Below are 23149 nucleotides of genomic sequence, written 5' to 3'. Positions count from 1 at the left end.
CCAATTGATGTTGCTAGTAGACTATATTAGTAGTCAATTCTTCCAACTAATGGGTGGTAGCTCCACTATGTAAAAGAATTGTTCATCATAATAGAATATTTGAGCAGCAATAGCAACAAGTGTTTTTTTCCTTGGAGGGGGTTTTCCACTAGAAAAAATTGTGTTCCCTTGTGTGCATGATTGATGTTGTTCATGGCATTAATATGTTTTATTATATTTTGATTTAACATGCTAACAACTGGGTGTTTTGGGTAAAAATAATTAAAGATTTAATCAACCCTATCACTACTGATCACCCTCCCTCTCCATAGTGAGGCTATTTCCTACATAGGATTCTGGACAAATCTCAAATTTTTTGTCACACTCCAAATTCTAATGCCACTGAGGACTAATATTATGACTTGCAACCTCATGGGATTAACAAAGGGACTAGTTGCAATTGAAATTAAAAGTAGGGTCACAAGTGATCTCCAAATTTTTATGTCGGATTACATTTAGGAATTGCAACTTGTGGAGATCACATTTAGGAAGTGCGACACGTGGAGATCCCATTTGAGAATTTTGATTTGTGGAGAGATCACATTCAGGATTTGCGACCTGTGGAGAGATCACAACTTGGAATTGCGTAACAATTTTACCACATGCAACAGATATGTTGTAGGTCACATATACATTGTATAGTGAAACCAATTGCGAGTTAAAGGTGTGATTTGCAACCCAGAAGGGTCGCAAGTCACAATTTTAGATTTTAGTGAGGAGAACTATGCTTCCTAGTGTCTTCCACGAAAAAAAAAACATTGCGAACATAATGAATCTCAAATTCTTCTCATTTGCGAACGATATGTACCATTCGTTTTCCAACATCATAGGAACATAATTCATTGTTAGAATGGGCCTTACGATTATAACATCTCCACTTCTCTTGACTCTGACCCAAAATACATCAACAAAGTATATATGTAAACAAATAAGGTTTTCATTCTCCATATAACAGTGAGAAACAAGCCTTGTTCTTTGGTCATACTAAAGATAAAGCTCCAACATTATCTCATAGTCATCCTTGTCATTTACAAGACACGAAGAAACAAAACATATTGTAACTACAACACATGTCATCTCTGTGTCTGTAGGTATTTTAAATTCTAATCCATGCCCATATTTTTCCTTTTCCATTTGGTAAAAGGCTTTAGTAGTTGGCTTAGTCCTTCATTTGGATATGGGAAAGTTGAATTTGAACTTATTTTGAGTTCTCTTGGAGGGGGAATCTCTGTAGCCATTTACATTGACTTTGAAGGGATTCATGGGTGAAAAAAATATCTATCACCTTTAATTGCTTCAAAAAATTATGGCTTTCTTCAAAGAACATATTTAAACACCCACTTATGTGAAACGTTTCTAGGAAGTGTAAGTTTCCCAAATTCATCACCTCAAATAACTCTTAGAAATTTCTTAGATGCAATTTAGTTGGCCTCATGTCAATTGAAAACCATGAAATTGTCCTCAACTAGAGGCAATGTTTGGGTTTGAATTATGTCAAGGTGGTGGAATAAATTTCAGCCCAGACCAGGTTTTTACAAGTGTAAACTTCTAGGGTTTTAAGACTTGAATAAGTATGCTCTAGAACTTATAGGTAGTTCTCCACTTCTATTTTGCAGAGTCTTAAAATTTCAAGTGCTTCTACCTTTGGGAAAAATGAAAAAATGAAACCCTCAGCTAGTGATTTACATCCATATAAGGATAACACCTCTAGAATTTTCAAACCATACAAAATTCCAAGAGTAATCTGAATATTGTGAGCATCATATATATCCAAGGTTACTAGTTTCGTAAGGTTTTCAAAACTAGGAGGCAAGTCTTGAAGTGCTTTACAACCCACTAGAAAGAGACTTTGGAGATTATTGAGTTGTCCCATGACATTAGGAAAATGAGAGAGTCTATGAAATTTGATTCTATTGACACTACGACCAACACCCTCCAAAATTTTTCCTACACTTGAATTTTGGAGCCTACTAAGGATCTTACAATTTGTTGTTCCATAATCCCTTCATGGTTGATTAAATTTTTGCGATTTAAAAGTCACTTGCTCACACATGCACAATCCTAGTTGAACTCATGAGCGCATTTTCTTTATGCAAGCTTAAACATGCATAGCATCATCCTTCAAGACATTGCCTGTGTGATGCTCAATTCATGTTGACAATTAGTGCACACTTTCATTGACAGTCTCCCTCACTTTGGTTGTGTTTGTACTTATATTACGGTGAGTTTTCCCAATTATCGCTTTTGCACATTGTAGCTTTCACAAGTGTCATTTTACGTTTGCAGCTATTGATTTTTCTCACTTTCAATTTAATACATGTCATTTTCATGTTATCTTCACTCTAGAATGTGTCTCTTTTAAGGTCGTTCACATCTTTCAAGTGTTGTCTTCATGTTTTCCTCCTGTCCCAGGGGTCGCTTTTGTCGTTTTCACTCCTCCATGGTGTCACAACTTTGCACATCAGCAAATTTAATTCTGGAACACTTGCATGAGATGTTCTTACATATAATCATAATATTTGCTAGTCACATTCCTATATCTTAGCGTACCTTTTGTTCACAGTCATCACTTATGTCGTAAGTTGTGTTCTAAGTGTCATATTGTGTCGTTTCTACTATCACACTTAGAAATAAGTGTCACTTCGTTGTCGTTTTGAGGTGTGATTGTTATCTTTGAGTCATGTGTATAATTTTGGCTTGTATTTATGGTTTTGTGTATGTGATCCATGTTTGAGTCGGTTTTGGATGCATTTCCCTCTTTTACTCTGTTGGTCTCACACTTAGCCATTTTGGAGCTCTTCTTGGCCCTTCGGCCTAGTGCAAGTTGTGAAGGCATTAGTCCTCTTACCAAGTGAGGAACTTAACCTATTCATGTGCCTTAGTAATCTAATCCTACTCACCAAAAATGGTGCACTAAGTCCTCCTTAAGATCGCTTCAAAATTGTTGCACAATATGAACCTCCCAAGGGAAGTCACCTAATCGTTCTTGCTTATACTAGCTCACTACACTAAGTTTTGGTAACCTCTTCCATGAATGAAACATAGAGAAATCATATGTATAAAGATGGACCTCTTCCACCCTTTTTTAGAGGAAAAACATGCAATGCAAAGGCCCTCCTATCCTCCCAATGTAGTGAAAACCCCCAAGTTAGGCAAAGTGGCTTCCTCCTATGGCCTCCCTCAATGAAAAGTGAATTCCAAATGGCAAAGCACCAACTGTTGGGTCAAAATGTGCTAGCCTAGGATGAAAATCACATTTCAAAGTAACAATAACCCATTTTTGAATAGATTTTCATTGTCATTCAAACCTCCTCTCCCTTTGAGTGCATGGATCACCATTGAAAGTTAAATCCTTCACCCTTCCCCATTCCCCAATGCGCTTTATGCCCAATCCTATATTAGCCTCTTCCTCTAGAGTACATGGCATAGTAGGGAAGGCTGAACGTGGCCTCCTCTCTATATTTGACCAGTCAAACTACACTTTCCTTAAGGCTTCCTCCTCTTCCTCCTGTGCATAGTGCAGTCTTGAAGCCTAAATATTTCACCTTCCCTCTTCCCCAATGTGCACTGCGCTCAAGCCTTTTTAGGAATTTCTCCTCTGTTGATGGCACAATAGGGAAGGTTGAAGGAGGTCTCCTCTCAGCCTTGACTATTCAAACTATGCTTTTAATTCTTCCTCTCTTCCCCTTAGAGCGCATGGCATAATCTTGAAGCCTAAAGCCTTCATCCTTCCTCATTCAAGCTTCCCCACTGCGTTTGACCAAGGAGATCTTCTCTTCATAGTGTATGACATAATAAAAATTAATAGTAGAGCCCTTCTAAGCCACTGAAGAGTTTTATTGTTCCCTCTTAATCAAGCCTCTTTCTTTCAACCCTCTCGCATGCCTATCATGAGTTGATCATTCCATGAGCTAGGTAGTGATAAAATAGATGTTTTTAAGACTGATTTTTCTTTGTCATGAATTATTTTCATTGGAAAAGGTAGCTTCCTAGCATGAAAAGGTAATGCTCAAAGTATATAGCAAGGAGAAAGCATAAAGAAACACTTTTGGAGAATAAGAACAAAAGAGAGCGATCATGGAGATATGAAGTAGATTGTGGACCAAAACAGAAAGAAGACATTGCATGATGACTTAGAGGTTTATAATGTTGATCTAATATCCTTTGGAGGGTGAAGATAAGAAACCAAATGGATCTTTCATGAATATGAAGCATAGATCAGATCTACCATCAATAATGTAAGATGAAGCAACAAGGAAGATAGCTTGGCATTGCCACCTCATCATGAAGTTCATGTCATCACTGTCAAGTTGTAACTTGTACAAGTGTCATCGTAATGGTCAATATATTTTGATGTGTCATGCCACATCATCATGTGGAATGTAATGATGTATTTTCAAGGAAAAGGAAATAATGTAATGTGTGGAAGTCCAAGAGTCATATGTGGAATATGAAGAGTCACATACTCATATATGGAAGAAAGTCACATGAAGAAGTCCAAAAGTCACATAGAGAAGTCCAAATGTCATTTAGAAGTCCAAAGGAAAAATTAGAAGTCTAAGAGTCATGAGGGAAAACCAAGAGTCAAGGGGGGATGAAATGTCATTCTTCCTGTTATAAAAGAAACCTCATAACTGAAGCAAAAGGATTTTGGAGGCTTAAAGCTTTGGAGAGCTAGTATTGGCTTCTATACTTGGCATAGGAGAGAAAACTATTCTTTAGAGAAATAGGAAGTGACTTAATGTTCCACTACTGGAACTAGTGCCTCGTAATTGTAACTGTGTACTTGGATCTTTCACCTAATTGAAATTCAATGAGCCAACACATTTTCATGCATGTATCGCAAATGTCTTAGGACTATTCTTGGGATGTTTACGGTATATTTTGTGTTCATATCTACTAGATAAATTGAACTATCTTGGTGGATTTGTTATTCACCTTGTTGAATGTGTTTTTTATTCACTTTAATAATCATTATGTGAAATAATTTGCTAATGAATATTTTCATGCTCTCGTGTGTCTCTCTTAGGTTAGTACTACTACTTCCAGAGACTCACTCTTGTCTCCTACTCATGAAGGTCTCCTTTCACACATTTCAATTAATGTTTCACAATGTCAACTTACTTGCTTATTCAAGGTTTATGCATATAATCTCTTATGTTATTCATTGATACCAAGGTGAACCTTTGTTTTATGCTAGCCAGGCCGATACTTTGGATGGGGCTCCTACTCCAAATGGTGTGAGGTCTAATTGGGACTCCACATCAGGGAGACCCCTGTAAGTTTACGGTATCCAAAACCATCAACAAATTCCCAATTGTTTCAAGAGTTTAATCCATCTAGCACTTTTAGAGATGTGGAAAAACTTGATATAAAATTGACATGTTTCAAATGAATTAAGTTATCAAGGGAATCTAGAATTTGGGTTGTCTGGGGGGCATTTCAGAATAAGATATCTCAAACCATAAGTTATCTTAAGTATTTTGGTAGCTATTTAAATCACTTGTAAAAGATGTTGAGCCATTTAAGGTGCCTCTAGGAGGTGATGTTGCAAGGCAACACTTGTTACTTTTCACAACCTCTGAAATCCAACTATTCTAGGCTGGTTTACTTTCCAGGAATATTGGGTCTAGTTCAAGATTTTACATTTGTGAAACATTACGTACTTTATCAGTAACAATTGACTAAATGAATCTAGTAACATATTCAACTTAGAGAAAAAGATTAAATCTAAATGTCTCAAATGTTTAAGTCCTCCAAATTTATTAGGCAATGATCGAAGACTTCTGCAGTTGGCCAGATCTAGATGTTCTAGGAAATGTAGATAAGAAAACTCTTTTGGAAGGGTATTTAGAAGTCTACATATTTTAAAAAATAACTTTTTTAGAACCCTTATTTGGTCTATTTCTTTTGGAGCACTTTGAAGATGGTTTCATTATGTTAAGTTGATCTCATGTAACTTCAAAGGAAGCTGACAACAGTCATCCTCATCCCACAATGTTACGACTCTTCCTCTTCCAAGGTCCAAAACCTACAAATTTCCTAATGAAAGATTTGAAGGTATAGATTGATAAGGGAAGTCCCACCAATGGAGCAAGACAATATTCTTTAAAAATTGAATAAAATCACTGCCAAAAGAAGTGCCTTGGAGTAAAATCAGTTTCAAATCTTTCATCTAAGATAGATACTCTACCTACCTAGTGGTTGGGACCCCTACTTCATTGTTACTGGATAAGTTGGAAGAATGTGGAAACAAACTTAGCCCTATCACAACTTCTATTCCCTAAAAAAGAAGTGACTTTGGTGAAATGTTATAAACATTATCACCGAGACTCTCTACTACCAATCTATCATCGTGTCTAACATTTCCATTTTCATTCTACACAACCACAAATTCACTCCATTGCTTCTTCATTTTTCGTACCATGATGAATCTATACCTCATCGGAGTAATTTCCAATGTCAAATGCCAACACAGTTTGAGGCACAAGGAGAGTGCCAAACATTTCATCTTCAATGAATATAAGTCTTACATATTTGTTCTGGGTAACTCTTCCTTTCCCAAAGAACGCTCTTAGAAGCTCTTATTACGGTTGTTATTCTTATCTTCGTAATTATCAAAATGATGGTGTGATCTGTTCACTTTATTAGTAACAAGCAACTTGGCTGTGATAAGACTCATTCACCACTATTAAACAAGCTAATTATACAGTTGAGAAATCACAAGGAAGATGTAAGGGGGATCCCTGGGATTTGAAATAGATTCGTGCAGGATTATTTGGATCAAAGGTGTTTAACTTTCCTAAATCCATGGAAATTTCCTCAAGTTACATGATATAATTTGTCTTAGCATAAAAGAACTTTGTTCTCATGAAATTTTTAGCAAAGAAGGAAAATTCATATTGTGCTAAGTATACTTGGTCCCTTTGATACATGTTCTTATAGTGTTTTAGAGTAGCTACATATTCCTTCAACTCCAAATGAACTTGCCACATGTCTTGGCCTTCATCATGTATGGATGTCTCACATTTGGAGTTTTAATCATAAGCATAGAACACACCAACCATCAAATCACTGTAGTTCTTCTTTCATCTTTTGATTCACATTGTTTGCAACCTGAGTTTTGTTATCACAAAGTAGCACAAGTGAAACTTCGATAGACCTAATGACTATGGTCTTGTTAATCCTTAATTCTTTTCTAAGTCTGGATACTCAAAGAGGGCCTTCTTTGAATGGTGATAGAGAAATAAAAACCTCCCATACTTTTCTCAGTCAACATAACCAAGTTATCCTACTTTGATGTTGTAACCAAATATCAATCCTCTTCGAACTATAGCAAGCTTGGTCTTAACATTTACAGTTAGTGGCTAGTAGCAAAGGTGAATGAAATTTGGAGGATTTGAAAATATTGCATCCAATTCTTCACATTAACATTTGCAGGTGCCTTTACAATTTTCCTAGTTAGAACAATGTCGGGACAACTTGCTAGACATACATAAAATTATGTTCAAACTCAAGACCACTGCCAAGTATAAAAAAAATTGAATACTTGGTGAAAGGCTTCTTTTCCTTTGACTTGAAACAAGTGTCCTCATAAATACCTGGAATTACCTTGGTTGGCATAATAGTATCTTTTCTTATTATTAGATGCTTTTGATGGCAGTAAAAACTCCTAGCTTGATTGCAACCTCGTTCAACACTTTGGCAACAAAAGGTAAACATAAATATGGTTTTAGAAATTTCTTAAAAACCCTAACTTCTCTAATCTTAAACACAAATGGAGAGGAATTGATGAAATATTGTTTGTTAAATGAATGAATAAAAAATGCCATAAACCCTAATATTGAGGTTGAAGTCAAACAATCAAGCAGAGGTAGTGTGTCTCATGGACATACTAAAACTTGTACCCTTGAAGATAGGAGTTGGACCTTTACAATTGCCAGGGATATCAATGAAAGTCTTGAAAAGAGAAGGGGGGACCCAAAATTTAGATATACAGGTTGAAAATTTTGGGTGTTGTTGTAGTGGATACAACATTTGGAAAACCACTGGTAGAATCCAACATCTCTTCCTACGTTCCTACAACATATATAGTCTTGATAATACTACAAGGAAGTATCGAACAAGACACTATAGGTACCACTTAGAGTTACTTGACCTTTTATAGATATGCCCTACCTCTATCTCCTTATCTAGGTCGTGTAAGTATGCCCTACCTCTGTCTCCGTAGCTAGGTCATGTAAGTCTTTGATGTTGATGCATAAAACATGACAGAGGGCTTATTGTATTCAAAAATTTAAAGTGAGTTTCTAGTGTTGATCCATTTCCAATAGGCCTACTCAGTACCCTGATAGAGTCACTTAAAAAATCAGAAGCAATGCTTCACTGCCAACAAGCATGTTCAGTACCCTGATGAAGTTGTTTGAATCACTTCTCTGTGAAGGAAAAAATTCTCACCCTTTAACCTCTAATTGATTTATTTTATTTTATGTGCATAGTGGCATCATTTATTAGGCATTCATTGCGCCAGGGAAAATGAGGGATCCCGACTTATTTTACGAGCGAGTGAGGTTATTTCTTGCTTGACATAAATTGAAAGATATTTTGATTTAGGTTTTCCTTAATGCCACATTTCTAGATATCATCTCTGACTGACAAGTGAACAATGAAAGCATATCATTGACATATTCAAGACCAAATCGGAAAAAGGTTCACGTTTTAAATATTGGTTACATGAACTAATTAAAGTTCCCCACGGGAACCTATTTGTATTCTCCTTATTAATGGATCAAATTTATAGGAAATATGTTTGGGGCATAGTTTTGAATACTGGTTCTATGAGAGGTTGCCTCTTATAACAACCACCACATCCACACACAACCATTAAATTAGGGTTTCAACATTAGGGAAAAGTGACCAAGGAAGCTTATCTAGGGTTTCAACATGTGCAAGGAGGCCAAACAAGTCCTCCTAGGGTTTCAACATAAGGGGAGTTTGTTATGACACACATGGTTAGCAGGGATCATGCATATCACAAGGATTAGATGGAAGTGTCAAAGCTCATGCAACATAGAGGACAAATACAATGTTAGCCCAATGACAAGAAAATGTAATGCAAGGAGATAGTGCTAAGCGCAAGATGAATGCATGATGTAATGCAACATATATAATTACAAGAAAAATGAAGTGTGAATGCAAGAAAAATCAGCTAATTACAACTAAAAGAGAGATGCAATGATTGTGTAGACAATTCCTAAATGCAATGCAGTCACAAGGAATATAAGAAGAGGAATGAAAAATAAATGCATAATGTCATGTATCAAATTAACTATTTCAATAAAGAACATACATCAAAATCATATATAAACCCTAACTAGTCTGAACCTAAAACCCTAAATACAAACTATACTAGGCAAACCCTAATTAGCAAACCCTAAATTTTTATGGACCTAAAACCCTGATTTAACCAAAGAGGAGATCAGGTGATGAGAAATAAAACTTCCAATGCACCCATCGCAATTGTTCCTGACCTGCAAAAACAAAGATGTTAATAATTAGAACCAGTATAGCATATTGTGCAAAACAAAGATACTTACCTATTGAAGCCTCGAAAATCGCTGCAACAACATGGGAGAAAACCACCCGGTCGGGGACTTGAATACCGTCCCTTATCTATTTGGAATTAGTGGCTCTTATTGGATATAATGGGACCAGTTTCCCAATAAAAATGTGATAGGATGGATAGGGTGTTGATGACCAAAAATGGAGTGATAGATGGGGTGGTTTTCAACTGGAATACATGTATATTTAACCTATCTATTTATTACCCGAGATTTACTTACGTTTATGTGATCTACAATGATTATCTTTAGTGTATGATAATGAAGATTGATCAAACACTAACATAAATGAAAATCTTTTAAAACAATTATTTTGACTAAATAGTTAATCAAAATAATTGATGAGACATATATCACATTTAAATAAAGTTCAAACATTTCACATATATGTTTTAAATATAAAAGTTCTAGCATTTTTAGAAGTGAATGGATACATAACTGCATTAAAAGAGATACATATAACAAACAATACAAAGAGAAATGGCTATCAATTCATAAACAAATAAATATACAATGATAGAAGTACCCGATGCATATGACCCTACTGATGAAGTAAATAGATCCAGTCTAGTCTTTTTCATTAAGATGGTTTCAAAAGTACAAAAGTGCAAGCTTCCAAAGCCTTTTTCACAAAAATTCACGACTTGGATCTAGTCATTCTACTAAGACAAACTTCAAAAGTAAAAAAGTACAAGCTTTCAAAGTTTTTCTTTATAAAATTGGGGACCCTTTCTTCATAGACATGAAAGGGTTTATATAATAAAAATAAAGTACAAAAATAGATATTACATGAAAGTTATGAGGAGGTTTAAACAACTCTCCTTAAAATAAGTGACAAAAATACATAAATAGAAATTGTTACAATGATGAGCTCAAGAATGTAATGGTGTATACTCTTTCATTCATTGTCTGAGCTTGTAAATATCCATCATCAGATTGACTTCAGAAGGCTGACCCGTCCTCATGCACAACTGTCCTATAGACACTACATCCGAAAGAGTAGGAAGAATATGTGTGGATGAGACATCGAGGCATCGTAGAATTAGCCAATAACTGTGTGGCTTCACCAGATATTTCCAATATACTTCCCAGTCTAGTTTGGTTAGCTATTTAATTGCCTCTTCCCTCGCTTTTGAATTTTCTTGCAGTTGTGTTTCCAAGACTCTGATATCGGGGAGACTCCTAGGTGGGCATTCCTGTATCAAATTAGCATTGTGAAAATTATCATTGATGGTTTCAATGATATTATTTGCAGCATCAGTCGCTCTAGAAACTTCTCTTTCTACCTGTTTCAGTCGAATATCCCAATTGGTAAAGATGATTTCCTTATGTGATTCCTCTATCCTAGGAAGATTTGTTGCTCTGCCCTCTGGAGTGTCCTTCCATGTTATGTATCCCGAGATCTTATCATCAATCTCATTAAAATTCACCCTCAGATCGTATGCTTGATTCATTAGTGAATCACTTGTCTTGCACATTGGATTGATGATAAACAAGTTTTCACAGAGTGTTGCTTGTTGCCTTGATAACAAAGAGTTGATATCTAATGCTTCCATTATTAAATCCTTGACCTTAGGATTATCATTCAATTGATCCAGTGAAAATTGCATTTGTTTAATTTGGATATCCTTACCACCTGTTTCTGCCTGATACTGGAGCTTCAATTGGTCAAAGCTATGTTGTAATTGGGACATTTTAATTTTCATTTGATGATCAACATTTTGTCTCTCTTCTGCCAACTACTGCTCTATCCGCTGGATTCTCACTTCTTTCTCTCTTACCAGTTATCTAACTTCAACTGCCTTATCAATAGTAGTAGATGCATAAGCTCCTACAAACTGTGACAATTTTGTCAAATTTTCTGAAGGATCTATGGGGTTATCCTTCCATACTACATCCATAGGTTCATTGTCAGGAATTACTGCTAACGAAGATTCTATTCTCCTCCTTTTCCTCTGTCTTTTTACCACAACTCGATGTTTGCACTGTAAAAGATATCGAGAGGAGGGATTTCTTCCACCTCGAGGACAATTTTAAATGAAGGGAAGGCCAGGATGATCTCAACTTCCTCTATAGTGACATATTTGGAAATATTCCTTTCAGTAAGCAAGCTTTGTCCAGTGTTTTGGGGTTTGTTGAATTTTTTTCCATCTCAACATCTTTTCCCCTTGCTGTCCTCTAAGTTGATGGCCAAATTATTTCCATGCTTCATCCAGCTGATTCTTGAAAGGAGATTTATCTATATGTAATTATGTGGATACATCTTCCACTTCTATCTACTTGGAAGCTTTTTTTGATTTCTTTTAGGTATCCTTTTTTGAACTCTTCTCTGATTTGTGCTCTGGGCCCTATTCTGAATTATGCTCTAAAATATGTTCTAAGCCTTGTGTCGATTTCTATCCTGAATTCTGCTCGGAAGTTTGTTCTAGTTTCTACTTTGAATTATGCTCATAACCTTTTTCTTAGCCCTTTTAAGAATCATCGTCTGGCCTTGCTCCTCTTGAAAATTTGGTTGAGGGATCTTTAATAGATCCAAAGGGACATTTTGTAGTCTTTTCCTCCTGTACTGGTGGAATTGAGCTAGCCTTTGTGGATCTAGTTTCAAAGTAGCCAAATGTTGCACTTGTGAAAATAGTTCAACAAACTCAAATAGGTCATCATAGTCATCATCATCATGACTGAACTATCTGATTTTCACTTGGGCAGTGACGTTCTGTGAAACTTTATTAGGGTCAAATTGTCTGCTAGAGAATGGTGGCAAGTTTGAGGCATGTAATATGATTGATTTCAAGCACAACATACTTGAAATAATGTAGTGCATAAACATCACATTGGAGGGGAAAGGAAGGCCAAAGAGACTTCTTAGATTCTTTTAGGGTCTTGGTTAGAACATCCCCTATAGTTTGGTAGGAAATCTCCCTAGTAAGCAGTTTATATGGGACATACAATGGGAGAACATGGGGAGGTGCTAGGCTTCCATAGACTCGGACATAAGTAAAAATATCTTCTCCAAACCACCTACCTATTGGTATGAAATCAATTTTGGCCTCATCAGACAATCTTGGGGCCCTTTTGTCAAAAACGACTTGGTGGATGGGTATCATAACTCCTTCAAAAATCTTGTAGAAATGGGTGTGGAAATTGGATTCCCACAAGATTTTATGGTATATATGGATGGGAGTGGGATCTTTAATGGTCCATTTCCACCCCATGGTTGGGAAACTAGTAGTGAAACAGACTACATCCATAATGTATGCACTCATGAAAATGGTGGAACTACTCTAGTAGAGAGATACCGATGTTGTCTAAACTCCCAGATTTGGAAAGCAATATTATTAGACAAGATAATGCCCCAATCCATTATAAAAGAGTTCACTACTGCATCAATTAAGGGAACCCACTCAACAAAGAACTTAATTGTATTGTCATGCCCAAACAACCTACACATCATAGCTATGATATAAGAATAGGGACCAGCGAGAGACGATATAGAATACATACCCAATTTCTCATGCTTGTTTTTGTTCGCATTGGACCTCCATTTCTTAATTAGGTCTAATGGTACATAATTTTCACCTGAAAATTTCTCGAGAAAGGCTTTGTCATATACCTTATGTGGGTTTGGTATATGATACATTCTCTTGAAGTCTTCTGCTGTGAAGGATCCTATAACTATTTTCCTAGAAGTCTAGAATGTCCAATTGAAAATGTTAATATTTTCAATTATCCATTTTACCATATCAGTGTAAGGCAGAATCTTGGGTCTAGCAGCAATTCTATGAAGAAAAGAGCTTGCAGCTTCAAAGTGGGAGGCTTCAGAAGAGGTAGTAGTGTCTGTTGTTGCTACTCTTTGAATTATCTTAGGACCCTCGCTTTCTAGCAATTGGTACATGGTTTCCCATGAGGAGGTTCCGTTGTCGATAGTGCATGTAGTATCTGAGAAAAGTGGGGGCATCTATGTTACATCAGAAGGAGAATATTGTGAAGCCTCCATGGTTTTCTTTCCTTTATTTGACTTAGTCATCTTGTTACACAATTCTTTCTCGGGCTAAACCTGCAAATTGAGAACACAGAGGAATGAGGAGCAATAGGTGTGAAATGTGGAAACATACAAACATACAAACATACAAGGCTTGAAATGACGGGAAGGAAAGTTTAAATGCGAATCAATCTACACAGGCCATCAAATCACCTTGGTCTTTGAAATCATAAATACGGCTAGAATTCTTTAATAACTGAAATCATGGATTTCACGTGGTTATTTATTACCTCTTTAATATATCGCATCGCAGAATCCTTTTCAAATGGTAATAAAACTTATTTCCATGTACTCTACCGATATGCAATAGTGATATCACTATATCGGTTCATTGCGTATGGGAGACGTGCGATGTGATAATTTCAATATCGCAATAGAAGGTTTCGGGAGTAGAGGAGAATGGATATTGCCAAAGGCTTTGTGCGATTGCAAAATCACAAGAAATGATGTGGCGTTATAGCGGGCCCAAAAAATTATTAACAAGCATGACTTTTGTTTTTTAGTTATTTAGTTTTATGATTTTCTTTAAGCACACCTTTTAAGAAATAAATTTATTGCAATAGGGGGAATCATAAGTGAAACAAGCGAGGAGGTTTTTGATAGTTTGCGATCTAACCAGACACGAGATGTTTATAGACTGCATTCTTTATTTTATCGGGTCCGGTTATTTTATCTCATTTTTCAATGGGAATGGTCCTTAGCCTTTTCTTATTACTTTTTCATTATAATATTGTGATGCGAGCAAGTTCCACCGTGAAGTAGTTTTGTCAATACTTAATCCTTGTAAGGAATAGACATGTTTGGTTCTCGAGGAATATCCTTTATCACATCACAATTTTCGAAAGGGTAAAAACAAAGTGTTATTTCTTTGAGACTTTGCGATATTCGATATCGTCGGGATTTTCTTTAAGGGAGCCTTTATTCAAGTCGTTTGGGCCTAATTGGATTTGTTTATCCAAAATCAAAATTTTTCTTTCAAAAACCCTAAACTATTCTATTTTCATGTGTTTTAAATTTTTTAAGGGTCCCCATTTATTTATACAATAATTTTCTAATACATTTATATATAAATAAATGAGGGGGTTGTTGCACAATGCAACAATTGGTGATTCACTGGAAGAACCAATTATCTTTGATTTATAATAATGAAAGTTCTAAAACTTTTCTAAGTAAAAATAATTCAGGAAAGGAAGAGTATTTTCGAAATATTTAGATAAGTAACATCACTCTGAATATAAACACTCATTTAATCATAATTCTTTTTATATCCTCTTATAGATGAAATTAATTTTTGTCTATATCAGTCTTTAATTAGTTGTAAAGATAAAGTAGAGGGCCTTTTACAACTTAGAGTTTTAATATACTCATTTGTCATAGGTAGAGCCACTGCTACGAGCAAGCGTTCATAGCCTCGACATGATTACCTTTTAACCATCAATGATTTAGAATCCCATCCATATAAGAGTGCAGTCTTTAGAGATAATTTCAAAAGTATATGTATATTTCATTTTTCTGTTTTATTTATTTACTTTTCTTTTAACAATTTTTTATTACCTAAAATCCATTGTCCTGGTTTGCTGACCAGAAAGTGACAATGCCATTCACTGGTTGTAATTGAACTTAACAAGCTAGCTCGTGATGAGACCCCTTGTCTTAAGATTAAAATAAACAAAAGCCATTACCCTGGTTTGGTATTCAGTGTTGGTAATGTCAGTTTATTATTTCCCTATGAACATGGTAAGCAGGCTCATGATGAGACCCCTTATCTTTTAAGGTTAATATATTTTTGAATTACACTCTCAAAATAGTAAAGTTAATGGATGGGGAGAATCATTGACTCCGTAAGAGTTTTGGATGACAATTTTTGAGTTGGAGATTCTTAGCTGTAAATAGTCTTTACTTTGTTAAAGATAACCTTTCTTGACTGATAATAGAGTAAAAGGATTTTATAAAGTTGAGTTTTTCCAAGAATTTATAACTTCAATGGAAAAGAAAACTTCAGATTTTTATGATACGTAGCTAATTTCCAATGTTGTGATCATTTCGTTAAGAATTCCTACTTTCAAAGCGAAAGATCATAAAATGTTTCAATAGATTTTATTGCAAAGCGAAAAGTGATGCTTTTTAACATTATTTTCTAAGAGAATGCAAAAAGTAAATGAAATAATGTTACAATAGAAGATATAATCTTCTAAGAAAATATTTTTTTCAAAATAAGCCCATTGACAGGAAGAGAATCTCTCTTTCCTAATAAATCTTGCAATATGAATGTTGATGGGCCTATTTGTTCAACAATTTGAAATGGTCCAAGCCATATATTCTGGAATTTAGTATGCTTTCTTTTTTCCTCATGTGCTTTGTCCCATTTAAGGAAGAGATCTCCAATTTGAAAGAATTTTGTGGAAACAGAACTTGCATCAAAAGAAGATTTGACTAGCTACTGATGGCGAACATGTGTAAGCTTATCTTTCTCTCTTTCTTCTTCTAGTTTAAGAATTTGAGACTGTCTCAGTTATAAAGAAGAAGAAGGTGTTTCTTCGATAAATTGGACTAGGGCTAATGGGGGAAGAGCTAGATTTGAAGGGATGATAGCCTCTTTCCCATAACTAGATTGAATGGAGAAGTGTCTATTGAGGTCTTCTGAGTTATTCGATTCGCCCATAGAGAAAATGCCAAAGATTTATGCCAATTATTTTGGCTCTGATCAACAGTTCTTTTAATAATTCTTATGAGGTTCTTGTTGGTTGATTATGCTAAACCATTTCCTTGGGGGTAGTATTTAGCAGAGTACTTAAGTTTAGAACCCCTCTTAATAGAAAATTCAGTCATATTATTTCCTGAAAATTGAGACGCATTATCAAATATAAGTGCAGTTGGTAAGCCAAATATAGTAATAATGAACTAATTAATGAATTCAATGATAGCATCAGAATTGGCTACCTTTAGTGGAATTGCTTCCACCCACTTAGTAAAATAGTCGGTAGCTGTAAGGATATAGTTATGTTGTTTTGAAGAATAAGGAACAATCTCATCTATGATATCCAATCCCCATTGTTCAAAAGGTTGTTCAATGTTGACTAGTTGCATAGGTAAGGCAAGTTTCCTTTGTCTTCCAGTAGCAATTTGTAATATTGTTCATTTCCTCACACATTAATGGGTATCCTTGAACAAGGTTGGCCAATACTTCCCAGCATGTAGGATCTTATGTGCAGTAGTATCCCCTCTGAAATGTCCACCAGCTTGTCCATCATGGAGTTCCTGCAAAACCTTCTGTCCTTCAGAATTTTCAAGGCTTATTAATAATATGGAATCATAATTTCTCCTGAATAACACATCATCAATGATTTCATATTGATTTTATTTTAATCTTAAAGCCATTTTCCTTTTGTGATTGAGTTTAGGGGGAGCATATCCATTTTTCAAATAGAAAATAAGATCAGCATATTAGGACTCCAAATCGTTTAGGCTTACCTATGGTATGTGTACAGTACTACCTGATTACTCCTTTGCTGGTAGGTTGGAAACTCTTGTAAGCAAATTGCAAAAACCTTGTCCTTTTATAATTTTGGTTGGTTTAATATCAATATCATATTCTTGTAGGGTTGTTACCCAATTTTCCCTTTTTTCTCCTACTTCCCTTTGCATAAGAAATTGTCTTACTGCTGAGAATGGGACTATTATTTTAGTGTGTTTTTTTAGGAGAAAATGTCTGAAGTGATTTACAGATTTGAAAACAACAAAAGCTTTCTTCTCCACCTCTGAATAATTTAGTTCAACACCTTGAAAATTAGAACTAAATAAAGATATGGGTGCTTCAATTTGTTGATCATTAAGTTGCATTAGAACAACATCATAAGATGTTTGAGAAGCAAATGTATACAAGATGAAGTGATTAGAAAATTTTGGAGTTGTTCAAGAGGGAGCATTCATAATGGCTTGTTTGATTAAATCAAAAGCTTCCCTTTCGTTACGTCCCCACTTAAAGATTTAAATTTTCTTAATCATGGTTTGTAATGGTAAAACAACCCGGGAAAAGTCAGGGACAAATCTTTTAACAAAATTTATCTAACCTAGAAAGGGCTGCATATATTTTTTATTGTGGGGTAAAGAAATTTCAATTATCTTTTATTCTATCTGGATCGCTACAGATTCCCTTTTTGGATACAATAAACCCTAAAAGCTTACCTTCATATAGAGAAAAATAAGATTTCTTTAGATTTAATGAAATTCCATATTTTTGCAACGTTTAAAGATCTGCTTCAAATCATGTAAATTATTGTTTATCTTTTTAGAGTAAACATTTATGCCATCCAATTAAATGACAACAATTTTGTTTATCAGACCCTTGAAAGCTATATCCATAGCTCTTTGGAAGGTTTCCCCTACATTAATTAAACCAAAAGGCATTTATTGGTAGGCATAGGTGCCCCATTTAGTTTTGAACGTAGTCTTTAACATACCATCTGGATGGACCAATATTTGGTTATATCTTGAAAATCCATCAAGAAAAGGCATTAGTTATAAACCAACTACTGATTGCAGTATTTTCTCCATAGTCGGTAATGGGAAATTGTCTTTCTGACAAGCTTTGTTAAGATTTCTAAAATCTATACAGATGTGAACGTTACCATTCTTCTTCCTGACAGGTACTAAGTTTGAAACCCATTTTGAATGCTTAACAGGAAAGATGATCTTGGCTTTCATTAGGGAAGTTTTAAGGTCAAAAGTGGGCCTCCTAAGGAAATTATAAAATAATAGTGGAAATAATAAAATAAGATTAGATTAAATCATCAAATTTTAGAGGGAAAAAATAAAAAACTATTTTTTCAACTCATATTTTCAACTTATCTCCCTATGGGTTTACTCAAATTTCAAGCGGAAATAGTCGTTGGATGCATAATTTGATTCCTCATTCAAGAAGTACCCATGCTATACTTTCAATGCACCCTGCTGCACAGAAAAAGAGAAATACATGAAAAACGTGATTGCAATCACATTTTTTCATGTATTTCTCATTTTTGTGTAGTAGGGTCCATCGAAACTACGCAACATGGGTACTCCTTGGATGAGGAAATAAATTGTGTAGCCAACGAGTACTGCCACTCAAAATTTGAGTAAAACCTTAGGGAAATAAGTTGAAAATAAGAATTGAAAAAAGTAGTTTTATTATTTTATTATTTTTTAATATTTTTACTTTTTTACTCCAAAAATGATGAATCACCCCCCATGGTTGACATCATCATCTTGAATCCTAATGGTTCTTATAAAGTTTATTTTGGTTGTACATTTTTCTTAGGAGGCCCATTTTAGACCTCAAAATTCCCTTAACGAAGGAGTTTATTCAGCTCAGACTTGATTTGACTTTCTATATTGGGGTGAATTTTCCTTAATTTCTATTGTATTAGTTTGTCATTGGATATCATGGGAATAGTGTGTTGTATGATGGAGGTATCATATGTTTTACGATCATCATAGCTCCAAGCAAGGATACCTTCATACTTTTTAGCAAATGAATAAAGGCCGATCTTTCATCAAGTGAGAGACTAAGTCCTAGATTGATGTTTTGTGGTTTGATATCAGTTCCAAGGTTTACTAGTTCAAACCTTAAGGTTGAACTTTGGAGTTTAGAATTAGTAACCTTCTTAAATCTGTCTTTTAGATCATAAATATCTTCAAGTTTTACCACAGATTTAGGTATGGGATTCTCATTGGACTTCTGTTTCAACTGATTATCATGCTCACTTTCATCAATTATCTGATCATCATATGATCCTTCAGATGTTAAAAATCTTAGGATATCTTTGTTGTCATTAAACACTTGCCAATTGGTAACATTATCGGGAATGGATGGTCGAAAAATTAATTCTATGGAAAACATATCTGGACTGTAATCCTCTTATGGTATAAGTTTGGATGCTATGTTAGCCAGAAGTTCAACGCTTGCATTTGAAGTCTAGTGATAGGAGAGATGTTGAATGCTAAAAAATGTGAAGTAAGATCATGGACTAATGATTGGTAATGTTTTAAATGTCCATAGAGACAATGAATGGTGTTTCTTACTTGTTTGATAACTATTTCAGAATCTCCAAAAACTTGGAGATATTTGATATCAATGCCTATTGCTTTATACAAACCTTGGACCAGTGGCTCATATTCAGCAATATTATTTGTGCATTCAAATTCCAACCTACATCCTAGTATTGTTTGTTCTCCTTCTGGACTAATTAATATACAACCAGCTCCTGCACCATCATTGGATTTAGATCCATCAAAATATAATTTCCAAAACAAAGTTTTAACTAATGGTTTATCTACAAGATTTATACATCTAGAAGAATTTGTTTGAGAAAAGTTCTCAATCTGGGAAGTAACAGAGTTATCCAAAAAATGTGACTTTTGTGCATTGAAATTTCCTAAAAATGACTTAGCAGAGTAGTTTCCAATGATATTATTGTTAAAAGCTACTGGCTCATTTTCATCTTCAAAATCAGTTACTGTGTGCTTCAATGTTTTTCTCGATCAATTCTAATTTGATTTGGCTTTCCGTTGTAAGGGAGCCACACGTGAGACCAATCTGTTTCAAAATAGTCGTGAAGTTTCTCATACCAGTCTCTAATAAGAATTAAACCATAAAATTCAAGAATATCAACAACTAGTATTTCAATTACTTGACAAACTTTGGATTAGAAGAAAGTCTAATGGTGACTGAATTGATTTCCCTTAAGACTTCAACTTTTTTTCTATTGATTTGCACAATGTGAACAACAGAATTTTGGGGTGAAACATTTAATTTGGCTCAGACTATTCTTGGCATTATGTTTGAAGAGGCCCCTAAGTCTATTAAGCAGTTGTGCATATTTTTATTGAATATTTCATAAGTCAAGAGGAAAGGGGGAGTATGTGAGTTATATTTGTCACCAATTAAGATAGCATCGGTGGGATCAACATTATTTGATGAATCATTGGGAGGCTTACCCATTCTTATGGAAGCTTGGGATAACACAAAAACATGGAGAGGAGAAGTAGGAACTACATTCAATTCTTTCAACAATAACTTATGCCGATGTTTAACCTTACTGAGCTCGTGAAGAGAGATATTTTATCTAGCTTTCTTCATGTCCTCCACTATGTTATATTCCATGGTATCAACAAGTACCAAGTTTTTAGATGAAGATGGAGGATTAGATGAGGACGAATTTGGTTGAGGATATTTAGGAGAAGAATTTTTACTGGCCACTTTATCCTTGGTAGCAGAGGTTGAGGGCTTTTTCTTTTGGGTTGATTATGTTGAATCAGCAAGGCCTTTACTCCTAGTGCTAATACGTAAAGCTTCTTTCTCATATTCATCATCAGAAGTAGGAAGGATAAAATCCCGCATTCCATGTACTTCAACCAATTCTTCATCTTTAGTCTCATCATCAAATAATGTAGTTTCTTCATCATCTTCATCTAAATCAGATTCAACATTGGATATTGTGTTTGGAGGTTGAGGATTAGATGTCTGATTCCTCTTGAAGGATCTAAAAGGTTTCTTAGAAGAGGATTCAGCTACCTGTTTCTTAATCTCTACCATCTCATTTGACATGGTTTTAAGGACTTTTTTCGGGCCTTCAAGATTAAAAGGATCCTTAGGGGCTTTCTTCTTTGATTCATCCTTAAATGTAACCTTTTTCGTTTTCCTATCTTCCTGGGCTATCTTCTTTTCCAATGCAACAATTCTCTTTTCTACAGACAGGGCTTCTTTCATTTTTTCTACTAAAGTAGCCTTATTAGTTATATCCACAAAAAATGCTATATTGGAAGGAAGAGAAGAAATATACCACTTGATCTGGACATCAACACCAAGGCTCGATGTGGCTGGGATTTTGTTCAGAAATTTATTGAATCTCGAATTGAATTTTTTTATATTTTCACCTGACTTAGATTTTAAATTAGAAAGATCATTAATAAGGGATGCAATTATGCGGTCATCACAAAATTTAGCTAAGAATTGCTCTTCAAACATGTCCCAATTAGTAATATACCTTGGTGGTAATGAGAAATACCATGAACCTACTGATCCTTGGAGGATGTAGGAAAATAATCTTACTACACAGTCTTCTTCAACTACTCCATTAAGATTAATGGCTAACATATAATTATGGAGATGCTCTTCAGCAGGTAATCCATCATCATGATTAAATTTTGGTAGCCATCTTTCAGGATGCTTAGGTAGATCATGGATAGGTGCTACCATCTGCACAAATCCAGGATTGGCCCAGGGTTTGATTGGTGTTGGTGGTTGTTGTTGTCGTCTTCCTTCCATTATTGGATTTTGGAGTGAAGTGGATATTGAAGGTGTTTGTGTGGAAGAAGAGGTCGGTTGGGTACTAGGGTTGGATGAACTGGCACCAATACCTTGAGAAGAAGGAGTATTAACAGGAATAAATGGAGGGAATGAAGGTGTTTGTGGAGGGGAAGTTGAAAAAACCTCACTAGTTGATGTCTGTGACTCAAATTTCTTAGTTTTCTTTCAGAAAGAAGGAAGAGGAAATTCAAATGGAGGAACCCCAAGCTTCTCTCTTTGAGAACGAGTTAGAATCCAAGTAGGTTGAAAAGTAGAAATTATACTTCCCTCATAAGCTTCAGACGACACATGTTTTTCTGTTGAAATAAATATTTCTTCTAATTTATTTATTAAAGTCTGGACCTTAGGGGATTTAGGATTATAATCTGAAGAGGGTGCTTCAAGAAATGTACTAGGAGATTTCATAGGTGATTATTGAACTTTTGATTTAGAAATAGGAGTTTTAGATGAGGATCTAGAAGTTGGAGGTGATCTTGAGGGGGAGTGACTCTTGGAATGGATTTTTAATTTAGATTGAGTTCTCTTTGCCATTCATAGTCGATGGCCCTCCTTCTAGCACCAAAATGTTGAAGCCTCGAAAATCACTACAACAACATGGGGGAAAAATTCTCGGTCAGGGACTTGAATACCGTCCCATATCCATTTGGAATTAGTGGCTATGACTAGATATAATGGGACCAATTTCCCAATAAAAATGTGATAGGATGGATAGGTTGTTTATGACCAAAAACTAAGTGATAAATGCGGTGGTTTTCAACTAGAATACATGTATATTTAACCTATCTATCTATTACCTGGAATTTACTTACGTTTATGTGATCTACAATGATTATCTTTAGTGTATGATAATAAAGATTGATCAAACACTAACCGAAATAAAAATGTTTTAAAATAATTATTTTGATTAAATAGTTAATCAAAATAATTGATGAGACATATATCACATTTAAATAACATTCAAACATTGCTCATATATGTGTTAAAGATAATATTTCTAGCATTTTCAGAAGTGAATGGATACAAAACTCCATTAAAAGAGATACATATAACAAACAATACAAAGAGAAATGGTTATCAATTCATAAACAAAGAAATATACAATGA

General features: G+C 34.9%; 1 pseudogene; it reads right to left on the bottom strand.

The window, feature by feature from the left end:
• Positions 1–748: 748 nt before the first annotated feature.
• LOC149168537 (uncharacterized) lies at positions 749–22003 on the bottom strand (annotated as a pseudogene).
• Between the last annotated feature and the right edge of the window lie 1146 nt (positions 22004–23149).

Source organism: Pinus tabuliformis, chromosome 4_2, assembly GCF_031772625.1.
Source record: "Pinus tabuliformis cultivar Carrire ecotype Pingquan chromosome 4_2, CPIR1, whole genome shotgun sequence".
NCBI lineage: Eukaryota > Viridiplantae > Streptophyta > Pinopsida > Pinales > Pinaceae > Pinus > Pinus tabuliformis.
This window is presented reverse-complemented; position numbering and strand designations above follow the sequence as displayed.